This window comes from Falco cherrug, unplaced genomic scaffold (assembly GCF_023634085.1).
Source record: "Falco cherrug isolate bFalChe1 unplaced genomic scaffold, bFalChe1.pri scaffold_35, whole genome shotgun sequence".
Lineage (NCBI taxonomy): Eukaryota > Metazoa > Chordata > Aves > Falconiformes > Falconidae > Falco > Falco cherrug.
The window spans coordinates 1582113-1601155 of NW_026599480.1; positions in this window are offsets into that span (position 1 = coordinate 1582113).

The following is a 19043-nucleotide window of genomic DNA, read 5'->3' on the forward strand; positions in this document are numbered from 1 at the left end:
GACAATTTTGGAAAAATTTTGAGGTGTTCCCAAGATGTAGGACAAGTGGCTGGATCGTAAGAGCATAGATATTTCAGATCCAGGTGGGTAAATATCTGAACTACCTCAGGCAAGATAAACCCAAAGTTTTGTTCCTCACAAACCAATCACAGAAATGAAAAATTACCATTCTTTTAATATGACAATATGTAAAATGACAAACAAAATATGACAATAGGGAAGTCAGTGGCTTTGTTACATACTCTCATAATCTGGTCCTTAAAAGCTATCTCCTGGCTACATCATTGTTGCAGTGAAATTCATTGCTCTCTTCACACATCTTTGGAACTCTCATGTATCAATGACTGTAAGATCAGAGTATGATCATCTTCAAGGAAGAGCTGGTAGCTCACTCTTCGCCGAGGTTGTAGAATGACCAAATCTGGACTTCTGCACACATTGTCAGGAATTTTGTCTGATTTTCTATTTTGAGGGATGTGGGGTGGGGGTGGGGGTGTGTCGCGCAGAATGTGCTCTTAAGTTCCTGTATTCAGTTAATCCTGTGATCATGCTCAGGAAGGTCCTCCACTGAAGTCAGGGCAGGTACAACAAAACGAGAATTCTGGATTTGGCTTCGTTGTCCAAATTCACAGTGTCTGGGAGATGAATAAGCCAGGCTGATACTTACAATGATGCGTAGCCATTCTCAGACAGTTTAGCATAATACGTTATTCCAAAAATCTTTTAAACATGCCAGCATTTGGACATTCATAAGGTTTTTAACAAAGAACTCTCTAAATGCATTTAAAACCATTTTAAGCCTTGTATCACTAACAAGAAGACCGGAAGAATTAAGTTGCTGTGACTTTGCATTAGTGGCCATGACAGCATACATTCAGTTCTGACATTTACTGTTATTCCCATGACACCCATAAATACTGCAGACAGCTAGCTGGCTGATCACACATTGCTTGGTTTAGCTGCTTCTATAATTTAGGGGGGGTTAAGTTAGCATTTGAAAAATAGAAACTTTTTTACATTTCATATTTATTACTTTGCAATCTTCAAGCTGAAAATCACCCCCCCACACCCCATGTTCTGATCCATCCAGTGAAAAGTTCCTCAAGGACCAATAATTCCTATTGTTGTTAGTCAGTTCTCTAATATTACAGATTAATGTGGAATATCTTTTTCTGACTCCTGTTTGTGGCCTTGCCCATATGATTTCCTTCATCATATTTTGGGATGTATCATTTAATCATTCAAGGTCATCACAGACATTTTGCCTCCTGCAGCAGTGAATCCCACAGTTTACTTACACATGTTAAATATATTTCCCAATAATTGTAAAACATGCCGCTTCTTTCCTTTTCTTTCTCTCCATTCACACTGCCAAATGTTACAGTAAAAGGAACTCTAAAGCTTATTTTTCCTGCTACCATTTCAGCTAGTCCCTGTGTCTTAAAATCTTTGCGTTAGCAAAGCATTTCAAATACAACAGTAGCATTGAAGAATATAAAGATGTCATATGTTTGATTTTCCTCTGCTCATTTAAAAAATGTGTTATCTGTATTTTCTGTAATTTCTGATGGAGGCTGGGCAGAAATCGATATTGCTATTTATGTTTGCTCCTACGGAGAGGTTCTGCCTACTCAGAGCACAGTAATTGTGCTCAGTAATTGAAGTATGGGATTATTTTAGGCTAATGTGTGTTTACTTACTCCAAGTTAAATTTCATCACTGCTACTTCTATTTCCCTCTGAAATATTTCTTAATCCTCCATAATTTTTCACCATCTCTGCTGAAGCACTTCTCCAATAGTATTACTGACTGCCCTGTTTCTGTCTTCTTCCTTCCGCACATCAAATGTCTGGGATTTTTTGGTGTTATATTAGAAGTTTAATTTGTATCTAATGCGGGTTTGGACCATTATATCAGATACTGAGCCAGAGTCGTGTGGCTTTTGTGATGAGCAGTCCTGACTCACCAACCTGCAGGTTCTAGGAGTTGACAAGCATATTGATACGGGCTTGACTGCTGGTTTTCCAGAAGGCTTTTGGCAAGATCCTTCACCAAAGGCTCTTAAGGAAATTCAGACATTATAAGGAGGAAGGCAGTTGCATGGTTAAATAACTGGGTAAAAGACAGGGAACAGAAGATAAGGGTAAATGTTCAGTAAATGGTCAGGAGGCCGTTTTTCGCCTTCACGAGCAACTTAGGAGTAGGTATCAATGACAGATGAGGTATCAATCTTTACAAATAATATGAAGTTATTCAGGATGGAGCAACTGTCAAGGACTGCAGAAGCTGCTAACAAAACTGAGAAACTGTTTAGATGTATTTTGCACCCAGTTATTAAATGTGTTGCTTTATTTGCCTCATCTCATAAAGACAGAGTGGGAATAAGCTCATAGGAGAACAGCAAAGATCAGGGGTATGGAGTATCTTCCATGTGAAGGAAGACTGTGCAGACCAGGACTCTTCAGCCCAGAAAAGCTCCAATATGTGACAGAGGCATATAAAAGCATAAATAGCCAGAGAAGTTTATTGTTTATTTTCTTTCCCTGTGGGACAATTAGGGTTCAGCCAATGAAGCTCGCAGGAGGCAAGTTCACACTGAACAAAACCGGGTGAATCTTTATACAATATGTAGTTAAACTGGTGGAAAGCCTTGCTGTAGGATGCTATGAATGATGGCCATTTACACGATCTCAAGAGGACACTGTGTAAAAGCCTGGACAGGAAATCCTGTTGAGCTATTAAATGCAAAGATTTTCCTGAATCCCTCTGGGGAGGTCCATAAGCTGCACATTCGTGGCAAGAGTGCATACCAGGAGGTGTCACTGGAGGCTTTGCATCCCCAGGCACCTGCTGGTGGCCACGACTGGCAACAGGACACAGGGTTAGACACCGTGCAGCCATTTCTTATGGTCTGCTCCCCTCAGGACACTTGGAACAGCTTCTCTTCTTAAGCGACAGCAGATGTTGTGCCTAACTGATGATATCCCAGTCAGCAAAGTTACAAAAAGACCCATCAGCTGTATATTGAGGCCAAGAAAGTTCAGGCTGAGACACAGGTTTTAAACACGTAAGGTCATTTCTGTTTGGAAGCTTTAGTCCAGCCGCAGCACGCTCCTGCTCACTGAAAGCTTTGGAAGCAGCTAAGATTTCCCTGTGGCTGCTGAGCTCAGCAGAACGGGAACGGTTTGCATTAAGCCAAATGGAAGACAGCATTAGTATTTGGACTGTCACTGTCTTTAAGCACCAGCAAGAAAAGAGGAGTTTGTTTTCCTGCTTCAGATACTACAGATTCTGTGGGACGTTGACATTTTCTTACAAGCCGTCTGTGAACTTACTCAAGAGAAGGGCAAGTTAATGAGGCAAACATTGTTTGCCTTAAGTGTCTGTTTCTCCTGTGTGTCCGGGGGCTGTGACACAGTCCTGCAGACTGAAATGCAACCCCCACAAACACTAACGATAAAAAAGGAAAGCAAACAGAAAAATACCTTACTGTCTCAGAGATTTGCTTTTCCTTGCTCTTTCTTCTTACTTCCTCGGTGTTTTCCACATGAAATCCCGTGGCTTGACTGTCACACCATGGGCAAACAAGCAGGGCCGGTCTTTCGCGTTCCTGCACTCAGCATGGTCCCCACAGCTATTTTGATGAGAATCGTGGGTGGGCGGGAGGGGTGAACTGAGCTTGGGTGGCCGCTCTGGCTTCCAGATGAAGCTGGATCTCCCTGGTACAAGAGGCAGTCGGCGGCTGCAGAGCCTGGACAACTGACAGACCACCCTGAGCCCCTCACCAGAGAGCTCCAGCCATGGGAGGGATAATAACAGACGCCCAGTTGCCTCCCTCTGGAAAACTAAAGGAAGAGGAAAGGCTAGCGCAAAGTTTCTGGAGGTCGTAATCCAAGAGCTCTGGGGCATCCTGCTGTCAGTGGGAAGAATTAGTGGCTGCAGAAAAAAAGGATAAATGCAGAGGTCAAGAGTAATGTGGAGAGCTACACACACAGAGCGGAGAGGAGGGAGGGCAGACAGCCTGGAACGTGCCTGGGTCATAGATGAGCATGAACCAGGTTTTGGTTCGGCCTTGTGGACATCAAGGAAATGATGTGGCCCTGTTGTATCCTGCATTGGCACAGCGTGTTGTCGGTTTTGTGCGTTGCCTGTGCTGCACCTCTCTGGCCCTGGCTGAGTTAGTGCACAGGCAGAGACCCCCTCTCCTGTCTGGCACGCCACATCCAGCACAGCCCCGACACAGCCTGCCTGCTTCTGGTTCTGCAGAAGCCCGTCTCTTGCCTGTGTGAGACCCTCTTGGGAAAGCTGGCCACCAGAAAAGGCCGTTTCCTAACCTGGGGAAGAAGCTGATAGAGCAGGGCCCTGCAGGTAACTTCAGTCAGCTTCGCATAGTCCTACTCAGCTTCTCCTCCAGCCCAGGGTGAGGATGCACAGCAAGGTAAAGAGAGAGAACACAGAGCTCAGAACAGATAGGATGGGCTACCTATGTAGCTGTTTGTGCCTTAATGGCATTTGCCACCGTGCAGGTGGCTGGAGAACCCAGATGGTGTGTAAGGCACCTTCTGACCTTCTTTAGTGCTGTGCGTGTCAGCTCAGCCACATGCACACAGTCATGCTTGCAGAAGGGGCAGGTTGACATCCAACACAGAAGTACTGTGTAGTATCATTCTGAGCAAAGCCCATGGGTGAAATACTGGTATTTTGCCATTCTGGTATGTATCTTAGTGACATAGTTCTGCACAGTTGCAAACAGAATTATAAAACCGGTTTCTTTCTACCTTTTTCTTTTTTTTTTTTTTTTTTTTTTTTTTCCCTAAAGGTGTGGAGAAAGAAGTACAAAAAGATCAGGATGCTAACAGGCCTGTTGTCTCATCCCCTAAGAGGTCAGCGGTAACAACCACCAGGCTCCATTCACCAGGTAATTATGAACCAAAACCCACTGCTCAGGGAAGATTTAAACTTGTTGACTGCATCTCTTGTCAACACACTAAACGGAGACCTGCTATTAAGTGAGGACTGATTGTGTCCAAGGTTCATTAAGCTGGCTCTGAGTACAGCAGGCTTTATCATACCAACGCATGAGCTGAACAGACTTTTGTTTTCTTTGTTACAACCGCGAAGTCATCTCTCCGTCAAAACAAAGAGTTGTTGCTATTACATCTTTAAGGTCACGGGAACGTTTATGTTTATCATTACAATTTTCTTTTCTAACAAGAGAACAGATAGGTATAGTGAAATAAAAGACACCTCAGCTACCTGGAATGAGAGTATACTGTATATTGCCTGGGATCTACTCTCACTGTTTGCAGAGGCGCTGAATTTCCTGGGCTGTTTCCGTGCATGACTGGAAAAGGGGTTATCTATAGAAATAACCTTCGGAGTGCTATTGGGGCATTGTCAGCTTAGCCCTCAACATTGCGTACAAACACATGGTTTTAGCATTTCTGAAGAATACCTTGGCTTATTTACTAAGATGAAGGGAATTTCTTTCTATTTATGTTTCCTAAGTGTACATCAACAGATGTATAAGGTACCTAAAGGCTTTTCTAAGGCTGGCCTTTGGCTGATAACGCTTCTGAAATGCGTGGGCATGGTCCCAATGATTTCTCTGTGCTTGCAGTTTATCTCCTGTTCTGTTGCCTCATTTTTTAGACTCTACTTAAACACTTCAAATGTCATCTCTACAGCTATATGATGCTTGAGTTGTTACTATTATGGGGGGCAGAACCCCATGTTTCTTCATTTGATGGTAAAGTAAAAAAATGTAGAACAGCTCTTTGGCTTCTAGAACATTCATCAAGGGTCTCTTCATGTTTACTAAACTCAAACTCTTCTTCCTCCTTCACGCCCAAAAAAATCCAGAAAATGGGAGGTTAAATTTAATCTTCCCAGGCACCAACAGGTTTCAGAATTCTCCTCACGAAGCTACTAGGGTAAAAACATGAACTTACCGCTGTCTTCTGAATCATACAATTTTTAGGCTGTTTTGCAACTGGTGAGATCACCAAGAGAGATCCAAAGAAAAATTTGTTGTGCAGAGTGCCTGACCAGCAGCTCACCAGCATTTATAACGGTGGGACTCCAGTTTAAGCACCAGAACTGATTGTGGTGGTAGCAGCACGTTACAGAACAGCTGATTTGCTTCCACTAGAACTGGAAAGCAAAATGAAACATAGGCGTATTTGTACTGCGTATTTCTGTTGTCCTAAGGAGGCCTGCATTTCCACAGGTCACTTAATGGCTTTCAAGGCTGAAATTTTTGGCATATCCAATTCGTAAGTCCTCAAATGTTGCTTCATTGTCATGACAGGTTGAGTAAGTGCCCTCTCTCCCACTGCACAGACTGATTTAGGATTTCTTAAGCTTGGTTGTCTGAAATTATGACAACCTAAAATTGTTTATCCTGTAAGGATCAAATAGGAAGGTAAACCTCATCTTTATTTTTTGAGAGTAGCCTTTAGCATTCTATGCAATGACAACAGCAATAACAGAAATAACAAACAGACAATGTTTTCACCTATTTAACAATTCCAAAAAACAATCAAAGCAGCCACTAAACAGGACAAGGCGTGAGTGTAGCTGGGGCTAAGGGGCAGTAGCACAGCCTTTCCTCCATCAGGATCACAAACTTGTGAGGCATTTACTCTTTGTGATAGGAGAGCACGTGTCCTCCAGGTAACTGCCACACCTACATGTGGCCATGAAACAGGCTGTAAAACTTTAGAGTGGTGTCTTTAGGTTGTGTTCCCTCTGTTACTGGCCTCCTCACGTACAATTCTTTTAAATCAGTGCTGGTCTTTGACTGTCATGCAAATTTTTTTTTAGCCTTGAATCTGATCTTTAGACTTTTGGTCAGTCCTCCTGCAGACTTGCAAGGAGGTTTGAGATGCAGAGTCTCATAGCGATACCTATTTTATCTATTGATGCAATCCCGTTCCTGAAATATGTGTATAGGAACAGGTGTACATAGATGCAGGTGCTCTGCATCCACTCCATTTTAGGATGGTGCCGTCTGTTTCTGACATCTGTCACTCTACAAATTGCTTGTTATCAGTCCTCTGAAAGTAATTTTCTCATTTTCCTTATGAAAATGTCCAAAATTGGACGGTTAAAGGGCAAATAAATTGCATTCCCCATCTAAATCCTCAGGGACTGTGTTAATTGTGAGTATATACTTGTCATGTCTCCTAGTTCAAACACAAGTAGATAAAAAAGACCTGCGAGTTTTGAAGTGGATCAAAGGGGTTTGGTGATTATTTCAGCATACACGAGGTCTCCCCCCTGGTCCCACCATCAGCAAAAAGGACATTCAGGATCAGGGCCAGCATCATTAATACATACCCTGTTTTGTGCAGAGCAACAGAAGGGAGACACGAATGGCAGAGTAAGCTTAGTAAGCTGCTTTTCAGACCCAAATGAACTGAGAAGTTCAGATTCATCCCTGAGGAGAATAGCACAATTTCATTTGCAAGGACAGCTTATAACACTGACGAGGACAACACAGAGACGTGTGCTTCAAGTGTTCCAGTGAACAGGAAAGCTAGAAAGATATAAGACAAAGCAACCTGATGGGTTTCTGTTTTCATTAAAACTGGACTGATTTCAAGAGCTTCCCTTTACACTTCTCCCTATGCCTTTTGTTGTAACATCACCACGCTGCCTCAACAACCCAAGATTTTTACACTAGAAAGACAGATATTTGTGGCCGTTGCTCCTATGAATCTCTTATTTTGTGATAATACCTACTGCCTACTGCCCAGCTGAGAGCCCCTTTACATGAATGGAAGAATCTGTAAGAAAATAGCATTCCTGAGTAAAAAGGCGTACAGGCTTAAACTGACATGAAAATGGATGGAGGGCAATGGCTGTGCTGGTTGAACTCTCTTGATGACAGAAAGTCCTCTCTCTCTCATCCCGCATTGTAGTATTTAGGACTTGCAACATCGTAAAGTTAGTTTTGACATGTTGGGAAACCTGGTATTCCTCCTTACAAATGCCAGTCATGGGCACAAATTGTGTCAAAGGCTGTTTTGCACTCGTGGCTCTCTGCGGTTGCAGCACGAGATACTTGGGGTCATGAGGGAGCATCTCTGGAGCTAGTTCCCTGTAAGCTTAGCCTGGAGCCAGGACACAGTCCAGCAAATTGGAAGACATGCTCCCAGTGGCTCCACGCAAGTCTGGGATCTAAAAAAGCAGGAATATGCTCCTGGTGTATTGTTCTGGAAAAGCTATGCTGCTTCCCTGCCTGATGTAGTAAAATTGCCCTAAGGGTCTGTTTGCACACCCAGGCCACAGTCTTAAAAATCTAAAATATCTAAAGCACATCTAACAAAATTGGTTCTAACTCATACCGTTAGATGCATCTCTGTGGAAAGATTCTTCTGGGTTTTGGGAAAGGGGTAGGTAGCATCCACAGTGGAAGACTGTCCCCTGTTACCTTCATTGCTGACAACTAGTTGGAGACATTGTTCCTGTGTTGTTTTGCGGGAAATCCGTGCTACAAGACTGTAAGACCACAAGATACTCTTTTTTTTTTTTTCTTCCTTTTCTTTTTTCCCAGATTCTTCCGTACCCAACCCTTGCTGCCAGCACAGCAGTGTTCGTTTTTCATCTATCCAGACCAATGTCCTCCATTTCTAGTAACGCATGGGAACAAGGTGTCTGGCTGTTTTCTGCCCCTTTCTTACTGACTCGAGCTCCTCGGCTAAAAGCTTGATACTAGTGGGAGGAGCTCAAGAAGTGAACCAGGGATTCCTGGCCAGTATTCAGGAATGAGCTAGAAAGCAACAACTGAGGAGACACAAGGGTAGCAACAAGAACCGTTAAATCAAAGGTGTTGCCCCAGCCTGATGTTTGCAGAGAGTTCTCAGGAAGCTGAGAAGATAAAGACAAAACAGATGGTCCAAGCAGTGGCTTGAGCAACCTGGCACTACCAGAACACTGCCCTTTCTTGCTTCATCCTCCCGAGTATCTCCAGAGAAAGGAGTAGCTGACCCAGGCAGGAAATGAACTTAAATTAGGATAAAGGCCTCACTTCCCCGAAGGGGCTTATCATGAGCGAGCTTTAGCTCCTGAGCCATTCACGTGAATATGACACCGTGTTTGAGCTGATATCCTGAACACAAGCTACACCAGTGGTTCCACATCTTTATACAGGATCAGACTTGCTTCAAGCCAACCTGGAGCACGTCAGAGGAGCCAGAGTCGGTCGGGGCCCATTTCTGCGGGCAAACCGTACAGCGCTGCTGCTGTGACCGATGGTGCAGAGAGAGCAGCCATGCAGGGTCAGTGGTGTAACAGTCAGCACCGTGTGGCACCTGGTGGCATTTCTGTACAGATCTGTTTTGTGCTGCAACTTTAGAAGTGTTACAAAGGGCAGAGCAAGGGGGACTGGCAAGGTAGACTGCAGTATTGCTGAGAAAAAGAAGTGGCGAATCCCAATAGCAAGCAACCCATGCTGTGTTTGCATTCAGGGAAGGACAACTCCAGTCCCACATTGTCCTATTTGGAGGCAAAAGGAAATCTACAAAGGCCATCTGGGACCTCTGTCAAGTCACCAGACTTGGGGTTGAGGTGGCCAAAGAAATCATGTGTACCATGTAGACATCATCTTACTGTTTCCCACATCCACAAGGGGATAAGCTGAATCTCAGTCCGGACGTGCCCATTTCTCTCACTGTTATCCAAGGGGGTCCAGCATCACGCATCAAGATGCAGACCTCTGTTGTTGTCGATGTCTAACATAGGTGAGAGGGAACCTTCCTCTAACAACCTCAGTTCTCAGTAAGACGTTCTTGGGAGAGCTCTCCCCGGCTCATAGCAGACCTTCAGGCTCAGAGCCTGAGGTGAGATGACGGTTACAAAGGTTTGAGCTTTGGCCCCTACAGAAACATATTGCGCTGTGCTCTTGCTTTTTTTGAAAGTCATTACAGATCTGTGTGAATGCTACAGACCTTTTTTTCTTTTATAGGGCTGAGTCCCAAGGGCCTTAGAAACACAGGAAGGTCATATCCATACATATAAAGGGACCCTGATGGTCTTTTCTTCTCTCCTTTGTAGGACATCCCAAGCAAAGGCCAACCACCCCAAAGAGGGTATTCTCCCCCAAACCGGGAGAGAGTCGAGATGCTGAAAAGCAGTTCATTCAGACACTGAAGGAAGAGGGTGATGAGCAGTCCCAGCAATTAAGCAATATTCAAGGTGACCTTAAAAGGGCCAGCTGCGGCTTTGATGTCTTTGTTATAACAACACAGCACTTTTTCAGGCAGGTAGGTGTGATGAGTATTTTCTACCATTGGAAAGATACTTTGCCTTTACACCAGCCACTTGCCCAGATTTATTCCACAGTTGTTAAAACTTTGCTCTTGGGAGAAAAGCATGTAATTTCTTTGCAACAGTTCTGATGATGAGGGAATCGTAATTTGATGCCATGTATTTGAAAATCAAGGTTCAGGAACTTGGAAGAGGAAGAATTGTGGCTGAAGTATTTCTCATGGAGGGGTTTCAGGATGTTTTTAGGAGTAAAGCAGATGCACAAACTTAGAAGTACAAGTCCCTGACTGCTACAGCTGGAATGGAAAGTATAGCTGAGATCTTGATACTTGTGACCAAATGCAAAAACAATCCATGCATTTAGTCAACCAAAGGTGTTGGATGAAGGAAGAGATTTGCTTTCTCACAGTGCTTACCTACTCCTGCTGTTCACCACAGATCAGTCAGTGTCCCTGTTACAGAGGTGCCAGTTCCTGAAGACGTTAGAATAACATTATCTTAGCATTTAGATTACATTCAGCAGGTATAGAGAACATTAAAGGAAATGTTGCCGCTAATTAGAGAAGCTTATTTATTCACTAAACCTGAGACAAAATGAGCAAATTTTAAGACAACCCTGAAGGACTTGTAGGTAGTGCTTGTTTCAAAAGCCATTTACTGATCTGGGAAATCCAGCTGGGCTCTGAGGTCCAGACCAGGTTCACCTGATGCCCATGTGTTTTGTACCGTCCTGGGTTAACCTGGTGTTCCAAGTACTTTGTAAAACAGGCAGACAGCCACCAGCAGTGGGACCCAAGGTCTGGAGAATATCCCTGATTGCCTGTTTGGCTACTTCTGGAAGAGGCAAGAGTAAACTTTCAGTGTTAACCAGGATGAAAGAAACCAACAAAACCCGAAGCACAGATTCAAACAGTCTTTACAACTTCTGAAATACTTGGTTCAGTTATTTTTTTTTTTTATATTAGTGGGAAAGGTTACCTTTGCACAAATAACCACAGTTCATACTTTTCCCTAAGCAGGAGCTGATCTTGCTAGGGGGAGCTTCAGTGAACTTAAAAAAAGGGAAATTTTTTTAATATGTACTGAATATTTTAAATACCTTCTCAAGGGGTTTTCCCCATCCATTTTTCTATAGTCTTGACACTTTTGGGCTTGATGGGCATTTGTAAAGGGCTTTTTTTTTTTCATTCGAGCTGACTGTGGAGTATCCTTGATTAAAGCAGAGGGAAACAAAAAAGGGAAGGGCAGTGTATGCTGAGCTTTGTCTGTGTGTTGTCCGCTGGGGAGAGATTTTTCATCTCATGCCTCATTCACAACTTGCTGAAGGAATTCTGGAAGCTTGGGCATACCTCCTGTGTCTCCTCTGGATACGTTTTCAGTGAGAACGGCTGCTGCAGCTGAGCTTTCAGATGACTCTCATCCAGTTGGCGCATGTTAGATCTGTCCTGAGAATGCCTACTGAACTGAACACCTCAGGGGACTTTATTTAACAGAGTCCTCTCCAAGTCCTGCCGGGCGTAGCTGTGCCTCGTGTTTCCAGCTCCCCTGCACCACCAGGCCGGCTGGGGGTTTGCAGTGAGACTCCTCTGAATGCCCGGGGCTCTTGCAGGTGAAAAAGAATATACTTATGGAATTTAAGCACCTTCCGGCTTGGGCAGGATTAGGTGTAGATTTTTTCCAGATCCACCGCTGGGCTCATTTACCTGTGTTCAGCCTGAGCGTCAGTTTCTTCTGGGCTTGCCTGGTTGCCCTGGAGATATATATGTGCACATCATCATTCACTGCAGTGCCAGACACCTGTATCTTGCCGCTCGCTGCTGGGAGCCATGTAACATGGACCCCTCCCAGGCAAAGAGACCCCCGGCTTCCCCGGGTGGTGAGCTGCACAGTCAGCGTGAGCCCAGCAGTTACCCATTAGTCACTTAGGTGTGGTACCTACATTAGGAGTATGGTTGCTTTAGGCTCCAGTTTTAGGGAATGGAGGCAGGTGAGCACTTCCAGGAGACCGTTTTCAGCACCAAAGATCTGAATTTCTGCTTGAGGTACCTGCCTGTACTGTGGCCTCCAGGGATGCCTAAAGCTGCTGCACTTTTAAATTCAATGCTGAAGCTGAGAGCCTACATGTGATGGGATGATCTGGGAGTATTCAAGCAATCGTGTAACTGGGCAGTCTGTTCTCCTGCAACGTAGACACAGGCTTCCAGGTTTTGGAGTCATTCAAAAATACAATCTGTAGACATTTTCTGAGATGGCATTATTGTTTGAAAGCTTGAGCAAAATTGCATTGGCTGGCTTTGAGTTAGGGCAGCATGAAAAAAGAAACTTTCCCCATTATAAAAATAATACTTACGTTTGTTCCCGAGAAGCCTGCAGGCAGAATGTTGAGGTCTGAGCAGAACTGCAGTTTGGCAAGGGAATAATACTCATTCAGGAAAAAGGTGGGGCCTTATTCCAGAGAAGTTTGAGCTTGAGTTGTCCAACTGGCAGTTCTGCTCTGCTTAGCAGAGGACCCAACCCTACTTTGGTGCTAGGGAGCCTCTTTGGGCTGATAACCAGCCATAGCCTAATTTTAGTGTGTGTGTCTCTCTCTCCTTACACCACATCAAAATAACGCCCAAAACATAGGCTTTTATCTGAACTGGAGTTGAATTCTGTTGGAAAACGTGCTCCAGGCAGTGAGGACTGGGCTGAGTCTTAAAAGCAGCCCAAGGGCCAGTGTTTTGCACACAAGTGGGAGCCTCCCTGTGCCCGTGGCTCTCTTGCCTTGCTCACACCGTTTCTGTTCTCTCTCCAAAGCTGGGGAAAGCACCAATGCAAGTGGTCCAACAGACGTGTTTAGCTGAAGAAAGAGCGTGTCAATACGTAGTAAACAGTGTTGGCCCACACCCAGGGTTTCTTTGAGTGCTTTCTAATTGTAAGCACCTGCTGTAGCAACCTTAAGGCGGCATGACCATTTTCTTTGGGTTTCGTTGGATTTGTTCAATTGCTGCTCCAGACCACTGCTGAACGTCATCCTGAAATCATCTCTTTTTCTCAGTTGTAATAGGCAAGGGTCATTAAATAGGCATCAAGGAGTTCACAGCATGTAGTGGTACTTAGCACAGACCCATTAAATGCAGCTAAACCAATTTTCTGCCTTGGTGAAGAGCCTAGGCAGTCAAAGCAAGCGATGGCTGAGGCAGCGGACAAAAAAAAAATTGAAGCAGTGGCTCTGACTTACACGTTTAGCTAATTATGAAAAGTAATGATTGCAGTGCATGTGGACAGCATGGCTTTTAATTATTATTTAATTAGCAGATGGATTAGTGAAGACCCTCAGATATGCACACATGACTCCTATTGACTTTGGGAACCACTTTAAACTTCTCCTGAAGAGGAGCAGATGGAGTTTGCCCCTAACGTCGGATGTTCATCATGTCGATACAACCCTTGTGCTGTGAGGCACCAAACTGCACCAAGGCCCTGGAAACTGGACTGATGCCTTTCTGCCAGTCCCGCATGCCCAGGCAGCTGGACTGTTGGAGCCCCGCTCATAAGTTCTGCCCCTGAAATTTCAAATGAGGACTCCAGAGCTGCAGGGCACGTGAGGGGAAGGGATCGTTTCCGAGCTGCAGACCCCAAGGGTGGGAGGAGGTAAGGGAAGGGGCTGTGCTGTGGTAGTCTGTCCCATACTCTGCTGGGGCATGGAGGGGTTTCCAGACTTGCGGCACAGCCTTGTGCTGCACTTTCTATCACAGGGGAAAAACTGCTCTGGACAGGTCCTGGCATGTGGGCGCAAGCAGATCAGCTGGGAATGGAGGAACCACACAGATGCGCTGGACGAGAGCAGGCGCAGGAGGGGGCCTGGGAAGCAGGACCACAAGTAACAATCAGTTAGTTGAAAGGAATGTGCTCGAGCTTGTGGGTCACAAGCCCTGGTGAAAGGGACATGAGAAATTACTGAAGGGTATAGAAACAGGGACTAATCATCAAGTTGAGACTATACAAGGAATAAGGCGGTCGGTTTGTCAGCTTGCTCAAAGACGTGGTGCAAGAGCTGCAGACATTGTTGTCTTTATTGCTGAATTGCTAAATAGCTAGTGTGAGGTCCTCGCGGGAGTTGCCACATAGTTATTGAATAAGCAAGTTTTTGAACCGATCAGAATTAGATGTAACAATTGCTTGTGTGTATATAATCATGATATTCAGCTAATTAAAGTGACGTTTGCTTGCATCAAGCTGCGTCCCGTCTCTCAGTTGCAGCAAGCAGGGACAGCACTGCAGTACCTGACAGCATCCCAACAGTTTGTGTCTACCAACACTGGGAAAGACCTGTCACCAGTAACCCGTGTGTGTTTTGTCTCCACACTGGAGTGTGAGTTACTTTTGGGTGGGTATACAAGGCACATCTTCCAGACAAGTAAACACACATAGCGGTGTCCTGGAAAATCTGGGATGGACAAGAGAAACCTTTTCCCCTATTCAAATAACTGAGAGATGTGTGTGCTTTTGTGTATTCTTCAAAGCAAGGTTTCTGCCTGTGAAGTGTCATGTCACTACCTTGTTCAAATGCTAATGACCTCTTGTGTAAGAGGCAGAACTGGTTGCACTAGTTCCAAGTCACTTGGCGCTTCCCACCATTGCCTCCGAAACAGTAATTTGGGATAACATTTCAAGTGCTCATCTCAGGCTGGGCTGACAATGGTTTATTTCCACAGCTGCCTCTGAGAGTTAGTTTAGGAGAAATATATGTATTGTTTGTGCCTGGTGGTGGCACAGTGGTAAGAAGCCAGCACTCATCAGAAAGACTGACCTTCTGGCTTTCAGGGGTACTACTTTCCCAGTATTTGCAAAATATATTAGAATTTAGCCCAAGAATAGCTGTTAGGAAAGTGCCGCTTCACTTCTCCCTCATCATTATTACAGCTGGGCTAGATTTCCTGTATGGAGCAAGTTCGGTCTTTTCTTTGCTCCTCCTGGAGACCAGAGCAGTGAGAACAACTCAATCTTTTCATTCCGTATCCTGGAAGAAATCCATTTTGTATTCACCAAGCCCTGACAGTTTTGGGATATGAATCAAAAACATTTTATTGCAAGACAAACAAAACACTTTGTTTACTTGGGAGCAAAAAATTAGAAAGAAACTTTGTCATCATTTAGGGCTTTCTAAACTGCTTTTCAAGTAGAAACGCACAAGATTTGGTGCTGGGGACAACTAGTTATGGTAAAACAGTGCAGTAAGAATTGAGAGGTGCTCCTTTCCTTGCAAGCATTGCAGTGAAGGCTCTATAATGCAGCTGCTCTGGGACTCAGGGACACTCATTCATGCTCGATCTGCCCAAGGAATGGGTCAGGGTTTGTAAACTGAAGGAAGGTGCCTTCTGCGGGTCCCCTGCTTATTTGCTGTGGGTGCTAGATGACAGGCAGTGAGAAGATAAGGTGCTGTAGAATAGAAACCTTAAAGCAGCTGAATATCTTTCCCCTCCTCATGCTCTTGAATGATGAATGATGCACCACTTATCTATAGGATAATGTACTTATGTTTATCTAAAAGTTGGGAAACGTGCAAGGACCCTTATTGCTAACATGACGGATGTACTAATTGCGAAGTCCTTGGATTTGTCATCTTTAAAAAGGCTGTCTGGTCCTAAGTTCCTGTTGTTTATGAAAGGTGGCAAAGACAAGGACTTAAATCATGGTCACTAGTTTAGTGAGATATGTAAATGAGTTCCTGGCATTGTAATGAATATGTAAACGATTTCCTGGAAAGTTAATGAATAGGTCTGAGTTGCTTGTATAAAGAGGGGACTGAAAAATCCCCTCGGTGTGCATGACTTTGGTGGAGCGATCCCCCATGCACCCAGCGCTGGCGAATAAAGATAACCTCCTCCGCTCACTCGAATCTTGGTGACTGACTCTTTAAATCAATTTGGCGACCCAGACGGGACCTCCTCTGCTCGGCTGCGGGACCCATTGAGAGCGAGCGGGGACTCCCTAGGGTACCCCCGGGGATTTTCCCGGAGGGGCTCCTTGTCTCATCTGGATCACCGCAGGAGCAGACAAGGACTCCATCTTGCGGAGCAAAGGTACTATCTTTATTCAAATATTATATTAATTGTAAATATTATATTTTGAACAGTACTGTTTCGGATATTTCTGTTCTGGGACCACTCCATCTGTAAAGCTGTCCGTAAGGTGTAAGATCATTGCATTCTTATGCAGGATGGCGTGTGCCGGTTAGCTAGCACCGCAGGTATACACCTGGTTCTGTTCTGGTATTCGTTCCGGTATTAAGGTAATATCAGAACTCTGATTCTGTTCTGGTATTTGTTCTGATATTGAGGTAATATCGGAACTCTGATTCTGTTTTGGTTGGAAGACTGACACGTTTGATGATTTGAAGTCAATCTGTGTATATAGGATTAATAATTATAGTGATATGGAGAAATAATGTGAAATGGGGATAATGGACATGGATTGTGATTGTATGTGTCTGCTTAAGGAATGTGGGTATGGTGACTGGTCATGGGTGCGGTGACAACCACAGTTTTGAGGAGACACCCGCCCCTCTTCCTCTAACAAAGGGGAGACGGGGAGACGCCTGCCCCTCTTCCTCTAACAAAGGGGAGACGCCTGCCCCTCTTCCTCTAACAAAGGGGAGACGCCTGCCCCTCTTCCTCTAACAAAGGGGAGACGCCTGCCCCTCTTCCTCTAACAAAGGGGCTATTTAAAAGAGAATAAGAAAAGATGAGAGACATTCAAATGCTATCTAGAGGGAGGGAGTGCTAAGTCTCCTTGCTGGAAAAGATTGGGTGGTCACAATCACCTGAAGAAGATCGGGTGGTCACAAGGACATGAATCACCTGAAGAAGATCGGATGGTCACAAGAACATGAATCACCTACAAACCTGCAGGACCACCACATTCCAGGGAACGGACTGATAAGCTAATTAACATACGAAGCGGGGGTTTAGGTAACGAATATGTATAGGCGTTAATTGAATATTCATTTGTTCATTGTATAAATGTGAGATGGTTCGTCACTTCGGGTATGCACGCTTGTGGAGGAGCGATCCCCCGTGCATCTGCGCGCAATAAACATACCTACTTTATAACTTTCGAGTTATAGAGTCTAATTCCGCACGTCAGTTTGGCGAGCCAGGCAGGAGGATTTCTGCTCGGCTGAGGGACCAGCTGCGGAGCGGACGCTCCTAGGCGTGCCCCGGGAGATTTCCTCGGAGGAGCCTCCTCTTCTCAGCTGTTCACCCGGGAGCAGAAGAGAAACCCCTGGATCCACGGATAAAACGGTATGTTTAGTAACGGGGCGGCTGGTGAGACGCACGGAGACGTCCGGCGCGCAGCGTAGTCCCCAGGAGGAAAGGTACCTTGGGAGGGGGTTTGCTGACCAAGGGGTGGCCGCTAGCGATCTTGAGGGCAGATCGAGCAAACCCGAGGTTACTGCCATTCCTAAAATCCCGGAGGCCTCGTGACGGAAAGCGGGGGGCGGGACGGAATAAGGCGGAATCTCACAGGAACAAGAGGGACCTCACAGCAAAAGTAAAAGGGAAACTTTTGCATCGGGGGGAAAAAAAAAAAAAAAAGGGGGGGGGGGGAAGCTAAAAACTTCCTTTAGGTTGTCTTAAGAATTGGGGAATTCCTAGAATGTAACAACTGAAATAGCGCTCTGTGTCTTGTTTGTTCTATGCCTTGTCTTGTTACATGTTCAAAACTCGGAGTTATGAAAGGTATGTTGAAAAATAATAATATTCTGGTAATTCTAGGCAAATAGCGGAAAACTTAACACTCTGCTTAAGACCAGGAAAAATTTGGGGTTTTGTTTGTTGTTTGGTTTTTGGCAATTGTTCATTGAAATGCATACTTTGTGAACTGTCAGTGTTCCTAAAAGTTGTACATAAGTGCACGGTACCGTATAACATACTGCTTGTGTGACTGCGGGCTGCCCGGAGAGTGTGAATGGTGTGATTGAGATGCGCATTTTGATTTTCCGTGTATAGCTTAATTATTTTGACTGAGTGCGAGTGCAAGAGTGCTTGAGACGCGCGTTTGAGTGAGAAACGAGTAAGGAGCTCTACCCACGTTTCCGACCTTGGGTGGCTACGGCGGCCGGAGAAAAACAAAGTAATTAAAATTGCCAAATGGGAAATGGAAGGAGTAAGCCCTGTGAAAAATCGCCCTTGGGTTGTATATTAAAACATTGGAGTGATATTGTAGGACAGGGTGGTACCGAAAATAGAAGGAAATTGATTAAATATTGTAATCAGTGGTGGCCTTTGTATAAATTGGGGAGTGATGCGAAATGGCCTCAGGAGGGAGGAACGTTAGATTATAACACTCTCCTGCAATTAATGTTTCTGAGAAGAGAAGGAAAATGGGACGAAGTATCGTATGCAGACATGTTCTTCGTCCTCCGGGACAAACCCGAGTGGCAAAAGGACTGTGGATTAGTACCCCCTCGGGATCCTATGGTACTAGCACTAGAAAGAGTGTGGGATTAACATCACCTGATCTTTGATTATGGCTCTAGAAAAGGATAGGAAAAAACCCCTGAGACCTCAACTAGAAAGATGTTCTTGTTGAAATTTTTGTGTTAAAAAGCTCAGGTTGTGGTTCCTTCTGTGGAGCAACCAGAATGAAACACGTTGTAAGATAAAAACTTGTACTGATGTATGTAAAACCTGAGGCGGGGCGGCGGGGCAGTGGGGTGGAGAATCAAAGACCTTGTGAAAGTGTTAAAGTATCGGGGTGAGTCTGTACAAAGCCCCGTCGCCCCT